The sequence below is a fragment of the Desmodus rotundus genome, chromosome 6 (genome assembly GCF_022682495.2).
Source record: "Desmodus rotundus isolate HL8 chromosome 6, HLdesRot8A.1, whole genome shotgun sequence".
Classification (NCBI taxonomy): domain Eukaryota; kingdom Metazoa; phylum Chordata; class Mammalia; order Chiroptera; family Phyllostomidae; genus Desmodus; species Desmodus rotundus.
The window spans coordinates 131954003-131978180 of record NC_071392.1 but is presented as its reverse complement, the minus strand read 5'-3'; the positions used below and the strand labels follow the sequence as shown (position 1 = coordinate 131978180).

Genomic DNA, 24178 nt, shown 5'->3' with positions numbered 1-24178 from the left:
CTCCTCCTGGACCACTTTACACCTGTAGTTTTCTCTTCTGCTTCTGAAGCATCATCTCACTTTGTAGTCCACCATTTCCAATAGCAAACACATGTTCTACAGAATTTCCCACCAAAAATATCTTAAAAACAAACCCCTTCCTCATTCATCATCCTAATCTAGCTGGCATTCCATTTCTGTGCTTAGCTTTCAAAGAAAAACTTGAAAAATTGTAAACTCCACTTTCTCACCTTAGCCTTTGACTCACTCTTTGACTCATCCAACCCATTTCCCACCCTGTAATTCCCTCCTAAAACTGCTTTTGTTGAGGTCAATATAGGCTCCATGGTGCCCAACATCTCCATGAATGCTTCTCTGACCTTGTGCTCACTCCATCCTTACCGGCTTCCAGGATGCCACTCGTCTTTCCTTCTTACTCACTGGCCACTTGTCTTGGTTTCCTTTGCTGGTACCTTTGCTACTGGATTCTAAATGAAGGATCAGAGGGCTTACTCTCTAACAGAGCTGTCTTTCCAGGTCAGCTTAAAGCTTTACACACCATCTATAAGCTATATATCCAAGTGGGTATCTCCAGGATGGACCTCTTGCCTAAACTCCAGGCACATCTACACATAGTTGACGCCCATTCCTGGACCATTTAGGTGACAGTGTACTCGATATTTTCCCCAAGACCTGTCCCTTCTATCCACATCTTCCCTGCCCTAGGAAATGTTACAATCCACTACATATTGAGCCACATGTTTAGGAATTTTTCTTGCTTTTCTTTGTACTATCCTGTCCAAATCATCATCCAGTTCCATCTTACTCTTAAATATATTACAAATTTACCCTCTTCTTTTCACCTCCATTATTATCACCATTTCTTCCCTGGAATACTGAAATGGCCTCTTAACTGGTGTTCTGGCTTTTACTTTTGTCTCCCTACAATCCATCTTCCCACCCAGCAGCCAGAGTGATCTTTCAAAATGCACATCAGGTCATGTCACTTCTGTGCTTAAAACATGTCTCACCGCCCTGCTTATTTCTTTCACAGCCTATACTTGTCTATTGTCTGTCTCCCCTGATTAGAATATAAGCTCAGAGGTCAGGGCCCTGTCTAATTCACTACTGTGCCTAGCACATAGTAGACAATAATTACCACATTTTTTGATAAATTAATAAATACTTTTGAGTGGGAGGTCTTGTAATCTAACTGCAGGTCCAGGACAGTTTCTCATGGTCAGCAGAATCTCTCTATGTTAGAAAGACAAGATGTGCTTTAAATAGGCACTGGTCCTGGCAGAAGATAGGGCACTGGGAGAACGCCATCTCTGTAGAACCTTTTATTGCCCTCAGAAACTGAAAGCCCCTAAATATAGGCCATCCATTAAAGATTCATGAGCTCCCGCCACATGCATCAGAGCAGTGGAAATGGGAGCCTTCCATCATGGTGGACACTTTGACATTTGCTCCTAATCAGCAAATGCACATATTTCATTACCTTTTGAGGGAAGGATGACCAAGGCCACATTCCAGAAGCATCAGAGGCTTTCCCCTCAGAGAAGGGATTGGGCTTTGCTCTCCAATGCAAACACATAACACTCACAGGCCACTTCAGCTGCATGTCGGCTGAAAAAAAGAGGTGGCTCTGACTTGCCTCCCTTCCCCATGTTGCTTCAGGCATCATAGCTGCTCACTGTTCTCCTTTCTTTCATGTATTTTACTTAATCCTCATTTAGTAGAGGTCTGCTGCATTTTTCCTATGACAATGAGACTTTTTGGTCAAAAGAGCTATTCTAGGGAATAGGAGGGAATGAGTCTGAAATAATGCCATAATTTGATATTGTACAGAAATTCTGCTTGGATTTATCATTTGGGATCCTACGTTCAAGAAAACCTCACATCTACATGTGGCGAATATACTATTCTACTTTCTCTAATGAACAGGATGTGGAATTTTATTTAAGGTTTACCAGTCTACTTCTAAATGAACCTTTGGCAGCCTACAAGGAAATAAAACACAAAATATGACGGCTTGGAAACATGGACAAAGACCACCTAAAGCAGGGGTGTCTCACCCAGTGGTACATGCACATGCTCCTGGGGAGCCTTAAAAGACATCAGTTCTTTGGCTGCACCTAGAGATTCTGGTTCAATTGGCCTGGGGTGGAGTGTGGGCCTCCGTGGGTTATTTTTAAAGCTCTCAGCGACTCCACTGTGTACCAGTGGTAGAGCATCAGAACAGAGGAAGCAGGGTTGGATTCTATTACGTCCCAAAGACAAATCCCTGAGCATAACTGGGCAGTAACTTTGCCTGTCAGTTTTCTGACATCTATGGCAGAAGGAAAATATGTCATGCCACACCAATTTCATTTTCTGCTAAAACGAGACTGCAAAATTGGTCTGTGAAGATAAGACATCCAGTTTTCCTGGAAGACCCCAGACTCAAACACGGACTTATTACATGGGTCCTCTTCTACAGAGTCAGTAATATAATGGGCACACACCATCAACTCCAGTTTTTGTGGGAAGTATGTTAACTAAATTTCTTTGCTCATTTGCTGCATTGCAGCAAACGTGCAATTTTAACAAACCATGTAAGAATTTCTTGTATTCCTGAGTTGTAATGGGAGTTTTTTTCCTCAGCCCCCTTAGGGTAGTTGTTTTAAATGGGAGGTTTCTCTTAGAGGACATGGTGGATGCTTCCACAACCATTAACCACCCCTGGGCATTCACAGCATTCCACCTCTCCACCCTACCAACTCACTCCCAGGAAGGAATCCCAGAAGAGAGGGTGCCAAAGAAATCCTGCTGTCCATTTCAGGAAATCTGTCCTTCCTAACTGCTCTTTCCTTCATATGCTCTAGGCCTGTGCTATCCAATAAGGAAGCCAGAGAATGCATGTGGGTATCTAAATTTAAATTTTTTAAATTTAAGTAAAATTGAAAATTCAGGTCTTCAGTTGCACTAGTCATATTTCAAGTGCTCAACAGCCACCTGTGTTAAGTGCTATCATATTGGATACCAAAGGGCTACAGTATTTCCACTACCGCAGAACCTTCTACTGGGCAGTGCTGCTCTGGACCTACAGTATCTGGATCAAAGTCACTACAGAAACACGGACAGGGAGCTAGAGAAGAAAACAAAGATCAATGTTATATATAACCCTGCTGGAAAGGGGAAAATCATGGTGTGTTCGGGTACCTTAGTTTTTTTATCTGTACAATAGGCATGCTCTCTCCTTTTTCTCTCTGCTTCAACATATTTAAAGGCTTGCAAAGAAGGTAGACTTGAATTCCTGAGATAAATGTACTGTGTACATATTATTGTTAATATTGACAATGTTAAGTACTAATAAACATTTCCCAGTTACTAAGAGTAAGTGAGTTAGCACACGCAAGTTCTCCATTTGATCTTCTACCAGATAGAGCTTCGAAGGATTATTCTGTTCCCAACTGACTTCGCCTCTCTCTTTGTGAGCATATACTTGAATGGACTCACACTACACAACCACCCACTGGCAGTATGTGAGTGTGTGCATGTATGTGGACACACATGCATGTGAATTAAGAGCCTCAGGAGCTGGGCAGTCACAGAGGAGGATGGGTAAGTCAGAGATCAAGTCACAGAATCAGCTCTGAGAAGGCAAGAAAACCGACCTCCACCAGTCAGTGCCAGCAAAGAGGCTGGGCAGGACCAGAAAGCCCCAGTGATGAAGAACTTTTAGAGCAGCAGCAGCTTTTTACAGGTGCTATTAACCTCTAAAGAGGTCAACAGAAAACCACTAACTTCCCAATGGCCTTAGTGATAGGGTGTTTTGGTGTTTGCAAGTCAGGCATTAGAATCCAGGCTTGGAGATGCCCTGTGTGAATCGCCTTCTAGTTTCAACAGGGCTGTGGCAGTGGGAAGAGAATACACCAGGGCACCCCATCCCTGGGGTGCCTCCCAGCAACTGGGAGAACCATGGTAGGGGGACAAGGAAGGTGCAGTATGCACTGAGCCCCTTCCCCACAAGACCTCCACCCAGCTGGACCACCCTATCAAGAAACCCATGCCTGGATTTCATGGAGTGGTCATTGATTGGCTAACCAACTGTCCTTCTCTTCTTTCCTTTTCAAAACTTTCATTTTGTTGGTGAGTTCAAAACTTGCAGAGAGGACAGTGAAAGCAGGTAAAGGAAGACAGGAATGCCAGGTGCAGTAGGCTTTGCAGTCTCTCCTCATACCGCTAACATGTTCGGAGAGCATAATTATCCACAAAAAGCACCCTGGAGGGAAAAACATCATAACAACACAGTTTGCACCAAGATTGCACCATCAGTTTTGCTTTGTTTGAACAAGTGGTTAGGATGTAGTATGTGAGGGGATTGCTTGGGTTCAAGACATAGCCCACTGCTGACTCACTATGTGTCCCCTCCCTGGTGGCACAAAGTACTGAGAAGAAAACACGCTGGAAGAATTCTTTTAAAAATACCGTGCCACTTAGGCAGGCAAAGTATTGACTGAGCTATAGGGAGTCCTGCCCTGACCCAGTTAGCTGTGGGGTCAGTAGATGGGCCTGGAGGTCAGTCCAGGGTTGGCTCAGGGAGCAGGAAGTCTCTGGCCTAGGAGTCTCTGGTCAAACCAGCAGAAATTTCCACTGCACTGGCCTCTCAGGTAACTCAGGTCAGATCAGCACAGCATGACCCAAATCCCCTGGAGTAAAAGCTAATTTCCAGGGCTGGGACTATGGTGAGTTGAGTGAGGCACTCAGGGTGCAAAATGTAAGAAAGAGCCAGTCCTTGGGGACCACGCCCACTCTACACCTTCACCACACACAGAGGGAGAGCTGCCCCAGGCACACTTGGATGTCTCTGAGAGCCAACATCTCCGAAAATTTTGTGCCCTAGATGCTTCACTGGAGTGCTGGCCCTACTCTTTTTAGACTCTAGGCTCCCAGGAGCCTTGCTATGCAAAGTGGTCCATGACCAGCAGCAGCACCACCTAGGAGCTTGTTAGAAATGCAGGGTCTCAGTTCCACTCCAGACCTACTGAGACATAATAAACATATTAACAAACTGCTGGGTGATTCATATCCATAAAATTAAGATTCGACACCTGGCATTTGCCATCTCTCAGCCTTGGTGGTGCTGGGCAGGGTGTGGGGGTGGGTGACTGATATTTGTGTGAAGAAGATAATCCAAGGGGTTTCCAGAATCTCTCCAGCCACCTGAAGATCACAAATCACATTCAGCTTCCAGGGGGACATCACATTGATTATATGAAAAGAAATATTTGTTGGCCATTTATTAAATATTTAACAAAGCTATGTTGTATTTAAATGGAGGAACAACCACCTTCTAAGGTCCATCCAGTACTAAGGGTCTATTTAATATTGCATTATGTCCATACAGTTTGTACAATAAAAATCAACAAATATTTACATGCTATCTCAAATGTATCCAGAACTTGAAAGGATAATGACAGGCACATGCCCAAGTTCCTATTCCTTCCACAACTGAGAGATGTGAAGACAGGCAATGAGCAGGTTACTAACATAAAGAGGCCCACTGATTGCAAGAAATCCACCTTCACTTGGCTGTTTTATCTGATGGACCCTTAGATGGGGGTGATGTTAGGGAAGTACTAAATGGGAAGAAGGTGCTGGGGACCATAACATGACTGGCTGGGATGTTCAGAGTTATGCTCAATATCTCTTTGAAATATATTGGAATATATGTACCTTCTATTAAAAGCAACTTAACTCAATAAACCATCTTAATCACCCAGTTCAAGTCAACCAAGACTGTTCTATTGCATGCCATGCTTGGAACCTCCCATAGGCAGGTGCTGGGATTCAAGTTCTCCAAAATCTCAGGATACTCCAATGACTCCCAGGCTCATGCTGGAGGGGTGAGGTGAGTTCAGAGCAAATATTACCACAACATTACTATTTTAACCACTCTAATGGGCTAAGGCAAGTGTGTTCACTAGTCACAATTTCTCAAGTGCCTACAGGTCACAATTCTTAAGTCCATCAAGGTAAGTGACTTTGAAAAGCTTTCACAGTAAAAAAAAAAACCCTATAATTTTTCCATTAAAGATCATTCTTATTTCAAATATGGAAAACCATAGGATATATATTAACAACAAAAAGTAGACCACTCAATCCACTGTGAAAAACACAGTCGGGGGTAAACAAAATGTGATGTAGTCATGTGAGTACATGCAACACCATTTATTCTTGTATTATTATTTATTAGTTATTGTATTATTTTCCATACAAACAACAGTAAACCACTTTTGTCCTACCCTGTACAATGGAATATTCTTCAGCCTTGTAAAGGAAGGAAATTCTGACACAGGTTACCACATGGGTGAACCTTGAGGGCTCTGCTGAATGAAGTGAGACAGTCACAAAAAGGCAAACACTGGATGATTCCACTTATATGACGTGCCCAGAGTAGTCAGATTCAGAGAGACAGGAAATAGAATGGTAGCTGCAATGGGCTGTGGGTAGGCAGTTAGGGAGTTGTTTGTTGGGGACAGAGTTTCACTTTTGCAAGATGAAAAGAATTCTGGAGATGGTTGATGGTGATGTTTATACAACAATGTGAATGTACTTAATGCTACTGAGTTAGACACTAAAAATGGTTAAGATGTTACTTTTATATGGATTTTACCACAATTCTGGGTCTGTTGAAATTAAGAAAAACATAGCCTGGACTAATGCCAAATAAAAGGCTTAAATTAGTAAAAAGTAATTTTTACATAGCTACTCTTAAATGCCTAGGTACAAAGCCTGCAACTGACTTTATTAAAGTAAAACCAAGGTGGAGAGACTATAGACACATGCACACAGAGGAACGTGTGTGAACATGTCTGTATGTGTGTGTGGGTGTGTGTGAAGGAGACAGGCCTGGAACCACCCTTTTTGCAGGATGTAGGGTGAACGAGTCCAAAATCTGTGCTGACCTACAAAGCACCTTAGTTCCCACCAGTACTGCCAATCCAGGTGTGCAGAAGTCACTTGTGAAAGAATAATTGTGTAACTTCAGAGTATGTATAATCTAGATTTTCTGGAGGAAAAACCTGGGGAACAAATCCCTGGCTGCCTCCCAGATGCTCTGTGATTCACCTGGGGGCTCCAAATCCCAAGGCTTTGCCACCTCTGAGCCTTAGAGCTAGAGCTGCCACTCTTGATTACTCCAGGCTTGAGGTAATTTCTGGAGGGGCCACATGGGGTTCTTTCTCCAGGGACTGCTCTGCTTGCTGTCCTGATGAATCCCTCACCTTCCTCCCAATGGGACACATAGCGGGCCAGAGTCACAGGCCCAGAGAGTGTTTGTACTCAAAGGGAGTCAGCAGTGGGACCTAGGTCCCATAATGAGTGCTCTGTGGCCTTTAGTACATGTGGGCTTTTCCCAGCTTCATAAAACAGCCCAGAGATGCACTTTTAGTAGAACACTGGAAAGGTTCCAACATTTTACCATCTCTGTAATACGCCCAGGTATTAACATTTCAGAGGCTAAAAAGCAGTGTTGACTTTTCCGTTGGTGTTCTTCTCTCCAGCAGAGTAAATCATCTAAGCTCTAAGAATACACATTTTATCTTATAGATTTCAGTAAAACATTTTATTATTTTTTTCATCACCATTTATCACCCCATACCCTCTTCCACCTCCCTTCCCCACCCCGCAATCACCACACTGTTGTCTGTGTCCATGAGTTCTCTCTTTTCTTTTTTGTGTGAAAAAAGGAAGCCGTAAATAATTTGTATTTTAGTCTGAATTTATATCATGCAAAAAAAAAAGTTAGTTGAAAATGATGTAGTCTAATTCCTTCATTTGAAAGTTAAAGCTCAGAGAGGTAGACTGATTTGCTCCAGGTCACACAGCCAATGAGGCAGAGTTGAAGCCAGAACCTGTCCTCCGTCCTTTCCCCAGCAAGACTAGAGGCTCTGACCATAAAATGTGAGACTCCAAGAAGATGTAGGATTATGCCATTAGGGTTTCCTTTTATATCCCAGGCCACAGGCTGATAAGTATTACATTATTCATTTATTCTTGGGCTTGGATGTTTTTTTGGATGCTCTTTTCAGTGTTTCTTTTTATAGCATCAGAGAGCTCATGGAGGGGCCATATCTGGTGTGGCATTCCTCCCCTTGTATTAATCCCAAGAGAAAACTTAGGCTCTAATATTTAAGACATTAACAGAGGAGGCTCTGCACAAAGTCACAGCATCATCGTCTGTCACTGTGAACACAAAGCACCTACCAGAGTGAGTACTGGTACTGGGGGACTGCGTGCCACACTGGAGAATGGATGTTGCACTGACCTCAGGTCAAAGCCCCCATAAGCTGAAGTTGCTGCCCACAGCCACTCCTTTGCCCCTGCCAGTCTGTCTGGTCTAGTGACCAGAATTGGAGTTTATGGGTTGACAGCAAATTTCTGAGCCACTCCTGGCTTCAGAGGGGCAGTTTGCAGGAGAAGCCAGTCACTGAAATGCAGACCATTGCCAGACAACGTAACAGTATTTGAAGAATGGGGGGTGTATGCTTGCTCCAAGAGGGAATGAACATATACCTATGTCTTGCTGTTGGCCCTCCAGCTAAGGCTACCTAATTTGGGGGCCTATAGCAGCAGCATCTTCCAAATATTTTTTTAAAAGATTTTTCCTTGAAAGTTAAGAAAAGGTTTTAGAGATATAGATGAGGAAGAAGAGTAGACCAGAGAATTTGTGGAAATGATTGTACTGCCTTAAGCACTGAGAACTTTCTGGGCAGTATGTACCTACTTGACCTTCCCAAATATACTACAAACTCAAGTTCACTCATTTGCATAAACATGTCCCACACAGTGGGGTTTCTTGCAGGACAACAGGTGCCTAATAAATCCTACTTAAGGAACTGATTATATATGATGATAACATTTGCCATTTTAGTCTCCCAACCAAGCAGTTCTAATTATTCAGCCTTTATCTTTATTTGGTTTTCCCCCAAAGCAGATCCTGAAATAAGTAGTTTATTTAGGAAGTGGTCCCAGGAAGCAGCAGTAAGAGAGTGGGAAATTGAGATGGGAGGGAAGGACGACAATATAGGATGTAGTCATGAGCATGTGATCTCAGTGGACAACTAGGGCTCAATCCCAACAGGGGACACTCTGAGAGACAATGTTAAACCACCTCTGAATTGTTCCTTGAGGAGGCAGGGAAACTGATATTTATTCACGAGACTCTACACATCATTGCCTAAAGATGCTCCTTTTTTAGGCTGAGCACACAGTCATGGCCTAAGAATAAATACCATGAGGAGGAGTAATGCAACAATTCACTAATTAATCAACTCACTGATGACCTATCACTCTACCAGGCTTTATGGAAAATAAAAAAGACCTAAAGAATCTTAGAGTAGCTGACATTTTCAGCTGTCTGCCCAGTAAGTATTCCACTCTCCCTTCCTTCCTTTCTATGAGGATCTCAATTTTGTGCTGGTAGTGAGTTCTGTTGCAGCCAGGCATTCAGTAACCAGTAATGATGATTCCAGTTAACTTGCAAATACATGGATTAGTAATGACATCAGATAGAAGGAGAAAGTTTTCAAGGGAGCATTAAAATACTGACTTGCTGTTAGAAACAGACAGCAAGAGACAGGGAGGAAAGTAAAAGAGGGAGGTCTGAGAGCCATACTACCACCTTTTCTCTATTCATGAACATTCTCAGCCATGTCAGATCATACTGTTACTGTTCGTGTTTAGTTAGATATTGAGAAAGAAAAGAAAGGAAGGCGAATTAGAAATTGAGTTTAATAAACTGGGAAGCATAAGCCTATTTGCTTGCTAGCGGAGAAGCTACAGCTTCATACCCCAGGGGATTAGAGCATTTCTCTGCCAAGGGAATTAACTACTCCCTTACTCTGGTATCAGATTGTTGGGGGGCTTAGGGGGAGGTGCTGGACCACAGAGGCCCTGTCAGTCTAACCAGGGAGTGTGGCTCATCTGAAAGTTTGGGAAGTTGATTGGTTCTTTTGAGAAAGCACCTTATCCAACCCAAACCCAAGCTCCTGGTTATAATCCCAAGGGAACAAAAAAGCACTCACTCTCTCTTGCTCTCTCTCTCTCTCTCTCTCTCCCCCTCTCGCTGGTGACCCACACTCACATGGTGTACTCACCTGTTCTCTCCATGTGGTCTTAGCAGCCACGTGACCGACCGGCCTCCAGGAGGGAGCCTGCTGGACTGCATGGAGAATAAACTGAGCTACCTGGATGGGGACTAAGAGCACTTAGCAGCCACCTGCAGGCTCAAAAGGACTGTATTTTAATATGGAGCAGAAATTCTGGACACTGGCTTTTGTCTTGGCCTTACTGAGGACATGGTTGGACTTTTTCCATTGCAGGACAGAGGGAGGTGGGACATCAGAAACCTAGGGGACAGCTTCTATTTTCACATGAATAAAAACCATCTTGCTACCCAACAACCTCCTGTGCGTGGGTCCTTGAAATGCTTTTCTTGTGGTCCCATGGAAAGGAGCTACTTCCCACTGACAACATTAACAAAACCAGATGACATAGCACTCTCTAGAAAAAATTCTCAGCCAGAGTAAACCTTTCTGCATGTGTGTAGTTGGTTTTGGAAATGTACATGTGGGACTTTGCACTCATCCCAATTAAATTTCATCTCCTCCGTCTGCACACTGTGGAGATAGCCAAGAATCTTGGTTCTTCATTATACTTTGTGGTTACTACTATAACCCTTGGGCCTCTTGCAAATGTGATAATCATGCCTTTTATGACTTCACTGAAATTCTTTATGGCCTGCTTTTTCTAATTCTCTATCATTTGTAAAGTTGCACTTCCTAGAGTCAAGTGCAGACATGCCATTATAGAGGACCCCTACTCCATCCCAGGACACTGATCGCATTATTTGGAGTAGTTCTTCACTCAGCTACCAATATACCAGCTGTATCCCATCCATGCTCAGTTATCTCTCTGGCCTGTAATGAAGTTACAACAAGATTTTGGAAATCTTATGTTGAAATCAAGATCCACTCTATCTACCTCATAGATCTGAATTACCAGTCTGGAAATCTTATCACAAACAGGAAATAAACAACCAATTCAAAAGATGTCCTCAACAAACCTTAAATCCATGATAGATCAGCAAGGGTTTTTTTTTTAATTTTTATTGTTATTCAATTACACTTGTCTGCATTTTCTCCCCATCCCTCCACCCCACCCCAGACAAACCCACCTCCCTCTCCCGCCTCCACCCTGCCCCTTAATTTTGTCCATGTGTCCTTTATAGTACTTCCTGTAAACCCCTCTCCCCACTATCTCATCCCCACTCCCCTCTGGCTATTGTTAGATTGTTCTTAACTTCAATATCTCTGGTTATATTTTGTTTGCTTTTTTCTTCTGTTGATTATGTTCCAGTTAAAGGTGAGGTCATATGGTATTTGTCCCTCGCTGCCTGGCTTATTTCACTTAGCATAATGCTCTCCAGTTCCATCCATGCTGTTGCAAAGGGTATAAGCTCCTTCTTTCTCTCTGCTGTGTAGAATTCCATTGTGTAAATGTACCACAGTTTTTGGATCCACTCATTTGCTGTTGGGCACTTAGGTTGCTTCAGTCCTTGGCTATTGTAAATTGTGCTGCTATGAAGATTGGGGTGCACAGGTTCTTTTGGATTGGTGTTTCATGGTTCTTAGGGTATAATCCCAGCAGCGGAATTACTGGGTCAAAGGGCAGTTCCATTTTTAGTTTTCTGAGGAAATTCCATACTGTTTTCCACAGTGGCCTCACCAGTCTGCATTCCCACCAACGCTGCACTAGGGGTCCCTTTTCTCCGCATCCTCTCCAACATTTGTTTGTGGATTTGTTTATGTTGGACACTCTGACTGCTGTGAGATGGTACTTCATTGTGGTTTTAATTTGCATCTCTCTGATGGCTAGTGATGCTGAGCATCTTTTCATATGTCTCTGGGCCCTCTGTATGTCTTCCTTGGAGAAGTGTCTGTTCACGTCTTTTGCCCATTTTTTAATTGGGTTGTCTTCCTGGAGTGCAGTCCTGTGAGTTCTTTATATATTTTGGAGATCAGGCCCTTGTCTGATGTATCATTGGCAAATCTGTTTTCCCATACTGTTGGTTCTCTTTGTAGTTTAATGCTGTTTTCTTTAGCCCTGCAGAAGCTTTTAATTTGATGAGGTCCCATTTGTTTATTCTTTCCTTTATGTCCCTTGCTTTAGGGAACATGTCTGTGAGGATGTTGCTGCGTGGAATGTCTGAGATTTTCCTGCCAATGTTTTCCTCAAGGACTTTTATGGTGTTACGACTTATATTTAAGTCTTTTATCCACCTTGAATTAATTTTTGTGTATGGTGTAAGTTGGTGATCGAGTGTCATGTTTTTGCACAAAGCTGTCCAGATCTCCCAACACCATTTGTTGAAGAGGCTATTTTTGCTTCATTTTATGCTCCTGCCTCCTTTGTCAAATATTAATTGACCGTAAAGACTTGAGTTTATTTCTGGGCTCTCTATTCTGTTCCATTGGTCTATATGCCTGTTTTTATGCCAGTACCAGGCTGTTTTGATGACAGTGGCCTTGTAATACAGTTTGATATCAGGTATTGTGATCCCTCCTGCTTTGTTCTTCTTTCTCAAAATTGCTGCAGCTATTCAGGGTCGTTTATGGTTCCATATGAATTTCTGAAATGTTTCTTCTATATCTGTGAAATATGTCATGGGTACTCTAATAGGGATTGCATTGAATCTATAAATTGCTTTGGGTAGTATGGCTATTTTGATGATGTGAATTCTTCCAATCCATGAGCATGGTACATGCTTCCACTTGTTTGTGTCTTCCTTAATTTCTTTCTTCAGTGTTGTGTAGTTTTCTGAGTACAGGTCTTTTACCTCCTTGGTTAGGTTTATTACTAGGTACTTTATTTTTCTTGTTGCTATATCAAATGGGATTTTTTTCCCTGATTTCTCTTTCTGCTGTTTCATTGTTGGTATACAGGAATGCCTTTGATTTCTGAGTATTGACTTTGTATCCAGCTGTTTTGCCAAATTCATTTATTAGGTGCAGCAGTTTTTTTGGTGGAGTCTGTAGGATTTTCTATGTACAGTATCATGTCATCTGCAAACAGTGATAGTTTCATTTCCTCCTTTCCAATTTGGATGCCTTTTATTTCTGTTTCTTGTCTGATTGCTGTGGCTAGGACTTCCAATACTATGCTGAATAGGAGTGGTGAGAGAGGGCATTCTTGTCTTGTTCCTGATCTTAGTGGGAAAGCTCTAAGTTTTTGTCCATTGAGTATGATGTTGGCTGTAGGTCTTTCATATATGGCCTTGGATCAGCACTTTTTAAGTTGGGAACCAGCCAATACTGTCTAGTCTTGCCCTCATTTGTCTGATGAGAATCGACCTTTTAGGTGGTTGGGAAGTGAACAACGTTGGCTGCCCCACATCATGGGTCTATAAATATTCAATTACATCAGAATCAGACCTGTCTCTAAATCCATGACTTCAGCACACTTCTTAATCCCCAGCATCTCTGCCTCTTGAACTATGAGATGGTAATGCCAGCAAGCTGGGAATAATTCATTACAACTTGGAGGCAGAAGCTTATAGAATGGAAATGAGTCCCATCAGCAGTGCTAGTAATCCTTTGGTATTTGTTTTTTGATGTCCTCATTGTTCAATCAGTGGGCAGGGCCTGGAATGACCAGGGAGCTGGCTCAGCTGGGGATGAGAGAGCGCAAGGTCCTTCCCAAAGGAAAGGCGGGGCTGGGGGACAAGGGAGGTCAGAGCTCATGGCCAAGGCAACACAAGGAGACCAGGAGCATGTATAGCAAACTTTGGAAACATGCTTTAGTAAGAACCCGAACAGTCACCATTTCTGTCTCCAGGTTATTCCCCTCCACCATAAAGTACATTCCCCCAACCATGCCTCATACCTCCTTGGACACCTGCAGCTTTTCATTTGAGACCAGAAACCAAGGACCTCCAGAATTTGGCCCACCTCCCAAAGAACTCCACTGGCTGACAGTTTGTTCCCTGTATGCACCAAATCCACTCTCCTCTCCCAAGGCTGGATCTGGGTATGTGATTAAACATATCTACCTACCCATGGCCCCTCAATGATGCCCTGAGCAAAGGCAGAGCTTGATGCTCCCACAGGCCCTCTCACAGAAGGTGCCAACTGTTGTCCTTTGATTACTTCCTAACCCACCAAGCACCTTGGTCTTCCCCAGAGTATCCCATACTCTCAACATCCCCCCTTCCTCTCTGATGATCCTCTTCCCCTCCACTTCCTCCAAGATATGCTTCCCAACCCCACACACATATCCCTCAGGACCCACGTTAGCCACCTGCTTCCCATTTTTTAAACTTTGCCACTGACTAGTTTTGACAAAAGCAAACACAAATTAGGACAGAAATACTACTGGGAGCCTGAAAGAGAGTAGGTGTTGATGCAATCCTTTGATAAAGAGTAACCCTCCACCCTTGGAAAATATTAACATTGTTTTTTAAAAAGTACATCATCTCTTCCCCATGGCATCTCAAATGTGGTCTGTGGCTGAAGTAGAACTACTGTACTTGTGGGGTAAGCCTCAAGTGTCTTATCTTGCACATGCAATGCTTCCTGGAGTGGAGCTGGGCTTCTTTGAATTATGTTCTTACGCTGTGATGAGATGTGGTCTGGGCTTCTGAAAATAGCCACACAGAAAATCCTTTCTTATAACATGTCGACAGGCTGAGGCATGTCAGGAAAAGCAAATAAGGATGGAGAGAGGCTCTTGGTAAATCTCTCCTTCTGTCCCTTTATTGAGGCTAAAAGCCCATGCTAATACTACTAGGGAAAAAAGAAACTGAGACAAAGTTTGACTTCCTTTTGACAGCTTGAGATCTGAGGTTCCAGCTGTAAGACAAATACCAGGTGGTCCACTTCTGAGGGAGGCTGGCAGGGCAGAGGGAAACAGCACCAGAAAAGGATGAGTCAGTAAGAAACCAGTTAGAAGTTATTTATCAACAGCTGAAAATGTAACCTCCCCAACAACCTTGAGAATTTCCCAGTCCTACATACATTTCCAACCATCATTCAAAATGCCTCTCCCACAAGAATCTGCTGGCTAACTTCTGTTTGCTTTTTTAAAAGCAGGGGACTTGCACAGGCGACCTCTTTTCTGAGCCACACAGCCGAGCTGTCATCAGCAGTGAAGGAGGCAAAGATCTGGCTCTGCTCAGAGGGCTACAGCATCTCAACACTATTGGTGAATAGATCAAGTGGACATCCAGTGACAAGATGACCTGCTAGGGGCTTGACATAGTTAGAGGAAGCACCCCAGAGACTTAAGATGTTGATTAAGCTCAGGGCAGCCATATACAGTGTGTAGGGTGTACAGTGCACAAGGGCGAAGAGGCAAGAGATGCTCTTGCCAACCTGGAGGAAAGGGTATTTTTAAAAATAAAATAAAACAAAAAATATATATTTCATTATTCTTTTAATTTTTGTGGTAAATGTCATTGAAGTATTACATACATGTAAGAAAAGTGTATAAATCACAAGGTCCAGTTTTGACTAATTATCACATACTGTACAGACCCATGTAATTAGCCCCGGGGTCAAGAAATAGAATCCTACCGGGACCTCAGAAGTGCCCCTCCAAAAGACAACTTTAAAAAACACTGAACCACTAAGCCAGTGCCCACAAAACCATGACCAGTGTAAGGGGCACCCTTTTTAAGTATACACAAAAGTGTTCTATGGCCTAGTGGTTTCCCAGGACTTTCTCTGTCCACACTCCTCCTCTCTCCCTCCCCTCTGCCACCTTCTCCCCACAGTAAGTAGTGAGCCCTCTCATCATCAGGGCAGGGTAGATGGCACCAGAATAAGAATCCCAGAGGCAGTGGGGACAGAAAGATCACGTAACAAGCTTTGGGTAAGCAGCCCCATCCTTCACCAAGATGAGTCGTGAGTTTCAAATTGGCCAGTTGGCTGCTGTCTGAATGGTGGAAGTGAACTCAGTTTACTGCTTTGTGGCAGAGATCACCATCATGTCATCTGAAGCTTCATCACCTGACTTGTCTTCAGCCAGAGGAAAGAAGTGTGCTGTGACCACACAAACTTGTAGAGACCCAGCTCCTTTGACCCATGCTGCTCTCACCCTGACCTGTGTTGATGCTCCATGGTTGTGTTTAGCAAAGTGGCACAACCTTGTGCCTCTCTCCCCAGATTGTTTATGTCTTGAAGACTGGACCCCATAGTTCTCTGTTCTTGAAAAAATGTGGGGATGCTGACAAAAAACTGAATGAATGCATGAATGAATGAATGAATACAAAGTTTACAAAAAGAGAAGGATGCTTCATTTTCTCTTATTTTCTCCATAATGTTCCTTCCCAATAAAGTTTCAAGATAAAGAGTATCTGGTATGCTCTGCCTGGATGGAAGCCCTTCAAGGGCCAGATTTGGATCCCCAGTCATAGAACAGTGGTAGGAAGACGAGTTCACATCAGAGAACATACAGTAGAAATGTATTCCTCTTCTTTCCCCAGAACTCCAAGGTTTGCAAACATAATGTGCTCATTCATCTCATCTGGCAGGCACTTTTGAGTCACCAGAATGTTCAAGCTCAAAGACAGGAAGAGAATGAACACTGTGGGAAAGATGGGAGAGTTCAGTGTAAGAGCTGCAGGCCTGGCCACCCTGTTGGGCTGGTCATTGTTCCAGGGAACACCTGAGACCTTCCACCTTCCTGACAAAGGCCAAGGCTTTCCCCCACTTCCTAATTCAAGGTCCCAGCCTAGGCCACCCTCAGAGCGATCTTCTGAAAAGGTGTGTTTTGGGCCCCTGAAGCCTGGGCCCCTCCTGGAGCAGGGAGGCTACCACAGTCTGGGCCCCTTTTTTGAGTTGTGGCTATTGGCAGAGTCCCACTACATGAATCAGCAGCAGCTCTCAGCCTTTCTGCTTGTGGTTCTTTCAAAGCCCAAGAGGCTGCCCAGGTCCTGGAAGTGCAAGGAAGCTGGCCCTCAGCCACTGGGTCAGGGGTTGCTGGAGAACTCTCCCTGCAGCCATCTCTGCACGACAACTTTGAGGGACATCCTACCCAGTTCTAATGCCACAGACCCCCATTTGCCCCAGGTCATGCAGCACTCAACACTGCTCCCTTGCTTTGTGCTTTCTCCTTCCTGCCTCCTTGCCCCCTCACTTTTATTTTCTGCCATTGCTCCTCTATTAAACTACTGGAGTCCATGTCTCAGGCTCTGCTTTCAGGGGATCGTGAATAATAAGGGCAGGGTGCCTAAATGTATCCAACCCAGGGCTGTGCTCCAGGGGTGCCAGTGACTGCCACTCAGCTACACTTTCTCTGCCCAGAAAGTGTGGCTCCCTGCTTTATGAATAGAAAAGGGGCTGCTAAGCCTTTTGCTCTTTCTTAACACTAATCATTTATGGAAGATTTGCCAGGTGGCAGGACTATGCAAAGTTGCTTTTCTTCTGGGGAGAAAGGACGAATAATAACCTGTCTGATGTGGCAATGTGAGGGCTGCAAGAAGGCATGTGACACCTGCTAGGGAAATAGCACTGAAGTGAGGCAGGACTAGGCTGAAATCCAGATCAGTCATATAGGTACCTTCTCTGAAATGCAAGATTTTGTTTTCACATTGGGGAATGTGAATTATAAACACTATTTTACAGTTGGTTCTTGAGGTTAAAAGAGATTATGCAAAGTAACCATCTGTGACTTGTGCATAATAAGCATTCAATCCATGGCAGCTATCATTAGTATGAACAATGCTGTCAGTAATGTGAAAATAATCTCAGAGCATTGAGCCTGGCACTGTGCTTGGCACTGAGCTGGGGCAGAGGGTTTGGAGACCAGGTCCAGTCATCCTGCATGTGCAAGAATGGTGGTGACCCTGGATCCTTCATTATAGAAGGAGGGGTGACTGGCACTGTGGACCTAACCCAGGACTCAGAACTAGGTAGCACAGAAGGAACAAAATGCACCCATAGTTGTTGGAAGGAAGTTCATTTTGTGTGTGGAAGTAGGAAATCCTGGGCTTGTGAGGGAACCAAGAAGTCATGTGTCCTTATCTCCTGACCCAACATTCATTCATTCATGTACTCATTTATTCATCACAAGCCTGTATTAACTATCCACTCTGCGAACTACTGGGTACATGAAGGTAGATTAAATCTACTGCAGAAATTTAAGTTCAATAAGGTGTCTCAATGTAGCAATAGGGCTCTTTTCAAAGTTGCCATGGGGCATAAGGGAGAATGTGGACCATCTATCACCTGGAGAAGCTTCACAGAGAAATGGCCATCACTCCCCAAAGGAGTCTTGAATTCTACAAACACCACAAGCAAATCATGCCCAACATTGCCCCAGAAATTTCCAGTGATGGAAAACCTGCCAGCTTCAAGTCTCTGTATTTAAAAATAAAAAAGTAAAGAAAAAAAATGCTATTTCTTGCATAGAATAGAATGCTGTCTCTCCATAACTGCACCTATTCAGGCTTTGGTCCTACTGCTCTGAGCTCTGAAAACTTGTCTACTCGGTCTTTCCTTCCTTCATATAGATGGAGCAGCCACATGAAGTGTCCTTTCTCCAGACCAAACAGCCCCAGGCACCTATCCCCCTGACTCCAAGACAGGGCATTGGCACCACTCAGGCTCCTCAACATCCAGCCTTCCCCTCTCTTGTCTGCCAGAGTGTGGCCCCAAGAACTGATCATGTATACCCTAAGGATGTCTATCCAGCATGGAGGGGAGCAGGATTAACTCCTCTCTGGTTTGGAAATACATTCCTATAGAAAGACATGAAATCTGAATGAGACCAACACAGACATGAATCTCATTGGCCTCACAGAACCCATCTTGGGAAAATTACTTGATATCCTTGAGCCCTGGATTCTTAATCTGTGAAATGAAGATGATCAGACTATGATCTCACAGGGTGGTTGTGAAGATGAGATGAGATAATGTGGAACTGGACAGCATTATGCTAAGTGAAATAAGCCAGGTGGTGAGGGACAAATACCATATGATCCCACCTTTAACTGGAACATAATCAACAGAAGAAAAAAGCAAACAAAATATAACCAGAGGCATTGAAATTAAGAACAATGTAACAATAGCCAGAGGGGAGTGGGGAGGGGATAGTGGGGAGAGGGGTCTACAGGAGCTACTATAAAGGACACAAGGACAAAATCAAGGGGGAGGGTAGAGGTGGGAGAGGGAGGTGGGATTGGCTGAGGTGGGGTGGAGGGATGGGGAGAAAATGCAGACAATTGTAACTAAATAAAAATTTTTTAAAAAATTTTTAAATGACAAAAAAAGAGATAATGTACATAAATGCCCAGCAGAGTTCATGTCACATAGAAAGCACTTGACAGACTTTAGCTGTTCCCTCAGTATGTGAAATGCAGACACAAGGAAGCTTTGAGCCACTAATGAGTGTGATGCTCTTAAGCCACATCTTCACTGCATGCTTCTGCAAAAGGGCTTTTGCCAAACTAAGTACTTTATATATTTATTTTCCTCATATTTCATCTTTTAAGATATGCTCCAATTATTACAGGTGGTCAGACTTCTGTAAATCCCTCTCTTGCTCTCATATGATTGAGGCAGAGTTGGCTATGATTCAGCCAAAATCCATGCCCTTTACACATCTTACTTTCAGTATGTTGTCATGTGGCTGAGTTTTGGCCAGTAATACATGGGCAGAAATGAGAAGCACCAGTTTTTGGCATTGAGCTTTCCAATCTCCCTTAAGATCCTCTACCCTTTCTCTTTCTTTTTTAAAAATTATTATTTTTTTACTGTTGTTCAAGTACAGTTTTCAGCCTTTTCCCCCCACCCTTCCCCATCACCCCAGCCTTCCCTGTGTCCCTCCCCCATTTCTACTGCCCCTTGTTATTGTCCATATGTCCTTTATAATTGTTCCTGTAAATTCTTCACCCTTTTCCCCCATTATCCCCTCCCCTCTGATCACTGTCAGCCTGTTCTCAATTTCAATGCCTTTGGCTATACTTTGCTTGCTTGCTCATTTAGTTCAATAGGTTTCTGTTAGTCATGAGATCATATGGTATTTGCCTTTCACTGCCTGGCTTGTGTCACTTAGCATAATGGTCTCCAGTTCCATCCATGCTATTACAAAGGGTAGGAGCTCATTCTTTCTTTCTGCTGCATAGTATTCCACGGTGTAACTGTACCATAGTTTTTTGATCCATTCATTTACTACTGATGGGCACTTGGATTGCTTCCAGCACTTGGCTATTATAAATTGTGCTGCTATGAACATTGTGGTGCATAGGTTCTTTTGGATTGGGGTTTCAGGATTCTTAGGGTATAATCTCAGCAGTGGAATTGCTGGGTCAAAAGGCAGTTCCATTTTTAGTTTTCTGAGGAAATTCCATACTGTTTTTCATAGTGGTTGCACCAGTCTGCAATCCTACCAACAGTGCACTAGGGTTTCCTTTTCTCCACAACCTCTCCAACATTTGTTGTTTGTTGATTCATTTATGATGGCCATTCTGACTGGTGTGAAGTGGTATCTCATTGTGGTTTTAATTTGCATCTCTCTGATGGCTAGTGATACTGAGCATCTTTTCATATGTTTCTGGGCCCTCTGTATATCTTCCTTGGGGAAGTACCTGTTCAAGTCCTTTGCCCAGTTTTTAATTGGGTTGCTTGTCTTCTTACAGTGGAGTCATGTGAGTTCTTCATATACTTTGGAGATCAAACCTTTGTCTGAGATATCATTAGCAAATATGTTTTCCCATATGGCTGGTTCTCTTTTCATTTTAATGCTGTTTTCCTTAGCTATGAAGAGCTTTTTATTTTGATGAGGTCCCATTTGTTTATTCTTTCCTTTATGTCCCTTGCTTTAGGGTACATATCAGTGAAAATATTGCTGTGTGGAATATCCAAGACTTTCCTGCCTATGTTCTCCTCTAGAACTTTAATGGTGTCATGGCTTATTTTTAAATCATTTATCCACTTTGAATATATTTTTGTGTATGGTGTAAGATGGTGCAAGGATGTCACAATATTCACAAATCAATAAAAGTAATACATCACATAAACAAAAGATAAAAATCACATGATCATATCAATAGATGCAGAAAAAGCATTTGATAAGGTACAGCACCCATTTATGATAAAAACATTCAGCAAAGTGGGAATAGAGAGAGCATTCCTCAACATAATAAAGGCCATATATGAGAGACCTACAGCCAACATCATACTCAATGGACCAAAACTGAGAGCTTTCCCACTAAGATCAGGAACAAGCAGCGTTATCCACTTTCACCACTTCTATTCAATATAGTATTAGAAGTTCTAGTCACAGCAATCAGACAAGAAAAAAAAAGGCATCCAAGTTGGAAAAAAGGAAACAAAACTGTCACTGTTTGCAGATGACATGATAGTGTACATAGAAAATCCTATAGACTCCACCAAAAAACTGCTGCACCTAATAAATGAATTTGGCAAAACAGCGGGATACAAAGTCAATATCCAGAAATCAAAGGCATTTTTGTGTACCAACAATGAAACATGAGAAACAGAAATTAGGAAAAAATCCCATTTGATATAGCAACAAGAAAAATAAAGTACCTAGTAATAAACCTAACCAAGTAGGTAAAAGACCTGCACTCAGAAAAACTACACAACACTGAAGAAAGGAATTAAGGAAGATACAAACAAATGTAAACATACACCATGTTCATGGATTGGAAGAATTAACAGCATCAAAATGTCCATACTACCCAAAGCAATTTATAGATTCCACATAATACCTATTAAAGTACCAATGGCATATTTCACAGATATAGAACAAACACTTCAAAAATTTATATAGAACCATAAACAACCCCAAATAGCTGCAGCAATTTTGAGAAAGAAGAACAAAGCAGGAGGGATCACAATACCTGATATCAAAATGTATTACAAGGCCACTGTAATCAAAACAGCCTGGTAGTAGCATAAAAACAGGCACATGGACCAATGGAACAGAATACAGAGCCCAGAAATAAACCCAAGTCTTTACAGTCAATTAATATTTGACAGAGGGGGCAACAGCATAAATTGGAGCAAAGATAGCCTCTTCAACAAATGGTGTTGGGAGAGGTGGACAGCTACTTGCAAAAAAATGAAAACCTTTCTCTTTCTTAATCTGCCATGTGGAAAGGAATGCCTGAGGTCCCAGCAGATAGTGAGCCAAGACAGAAGGTTCCTGGGTTCCTGAGTCACTGTGTAGTGACTGTAGGGTGTCTGCTGAATAGTGAACTGCACTTTGCAAGAGTGAGAAATTACTTTCTATGGTTTTAAGTCACTCAAATTTGGGGTCTTATCTATTATAGCAGATGTAGTTCAACAAGGTACTTTGTGCTTATCCTTACAATTTTATGAAATTCATAAGGTGGATGTGTATGCTTTCAGTGCTCCCATCAGCTGTATGAGGGATATTGAATGATGAAGCCCTGCAGTGAACCACCAGGCTTGGCCTAGTTGGGGACCCACTTAATGACATGAGGTGTCATGAGCTAGTGGCAGATGCTGGCAGCAGACATTGAGCTCTGTGGGTACATGTGCAGGGGTTTTAACACAGGCTTAGTTGTTCACATGTTCACCTCTCTGCTATGTGCAAGTAATAGAGCTGAACAGGCCCTGATTGAAAATCATTTAACCCAGAGAGTTCCATGGACTTGTTCAAAGTCCAACAGCTGGTTAGTGGCAAAGCTAAAGTCTTTTTGTTTTTAGTCTAGGAATTTTCCCTGTAGGCAGACATCTGGGTAGAATGAGTCAAGGTTACATAAAGGGCACTCTCCTTTTCTGACATTTGTTGCTCAAATGGTTCAACTAAGTCACCTGAATGAAGAGAACAAGAGTAACTCTGTCCTTCCTAGAGCAATTCCTTGGCACACTTGTCTCCAATAAAACAACAAAGACATGTCCCTTGGCAACATGCTTCAGCCAGTGACCAAACCCAAGACCTGCCTAAAGGCACATCATGGACTAAGAATTAATGTCTCTGTCCTTATTGCTAGCAAACGGAAACTTGGTAATTATATTACACCTAATGAGTGACCTGTGTTTCCAGAATTTTATATTTTTGAACCCGTAAATATTAACTTTCCCATTGAAGCAATTTACCTTCAATCTCCTGTGCTTTTGGATGTTTAATTAAAAGGCTCCCAGCACTCACTCTGCACTGCCTTTAAAAGTTGGCTCAGAATAAGCTTCCTTTTCCTTCCTGAATGTTCTCCAGGGTTCCTGCAGCCACTCTTTCTTAGGCAGCTTGGGGTCCTGACAGGTGAGCGAGAGTTCCAGAGCAGGCATAAGCCACCACTGAGTGCTTAGGTCCAGCCAACCTCAGTTTCCACATCTGAACAATGGGAATAAAGGTAATAACTGCTTCCTCACAAAAAGCGTAGAATGGGATCTTGCAAGAATGGAATGAGAACCCAGGACCTGATGCACAGCACATGCTCCTACATTTTTTTCTTTTTACATATTTACTAAACAAGTTAAACCACAGAAAAGGAACTTTTCATAAGTGTTTTTAGCAGATGCTGCCAGTGAGCTGCCCACATCCTCACCTTGACCAATGTAGTGCACACTTGCCAGAGTTCTGCCTGCTGGCACCTGCACCTATCTGCCTGAGGGCTCCTTCTGGCTTTCAGAGCCAACTTTGCCCATGAGCAAAAATGCCCAAGGCACCATTGTGCCCTTGGGTGCCCTTATCAGCCAACAAATCATGGGAGTTGTGGATGAACATCTCATTCCCTCATGTTTCCTATGTGCTCTACACTGCCTCCCAGATCCCAAGAAGGACTGAGTTCCTGTTGCCTACAGTTGTAACTTCCCCTTCCTTGTTCCAATCTCTTCCCTTCCATGTTCCAATTTCCAGCTCCCCAACTTCTATTGCCAAACAAACGACTTGCCCTTTAATCCTGGACCATGGGCTTAATTCTAGGAGATTCCAGACTAAAACAAATGCATTGTGTGTGAATATACAACTGTGAATTCTGCTTCTGTCACCTTCCAGTGCATTGACTGTTCTCTTTTCCAGCTTCAGGAGGTCCACATTGTTGATATAGGAGGAATCAAGCTTGTCATTTTCATCAGTAGAGGGAATTGGTATGGAATGAAACATACCATTGTCCATGGTAGTGTTTGTTTCTGGGAATGGTGGGTGATGGGTGATTAGGACT

General features: G+C 43.0%; 1 protein-coding gene across 2 annotated transcripts in view; it reads right to left on the bottom strand.

Annotated features, from left to right (window-relative positions):
• Positions 1–24178, bottom strand: part of SLC24A3 (solute carrier family 24 member 3) — a 543873-nt gene that overhangs the window by 276578 nt on the left and 243117 nt on the right. The window lies entirely within an intron of this gene.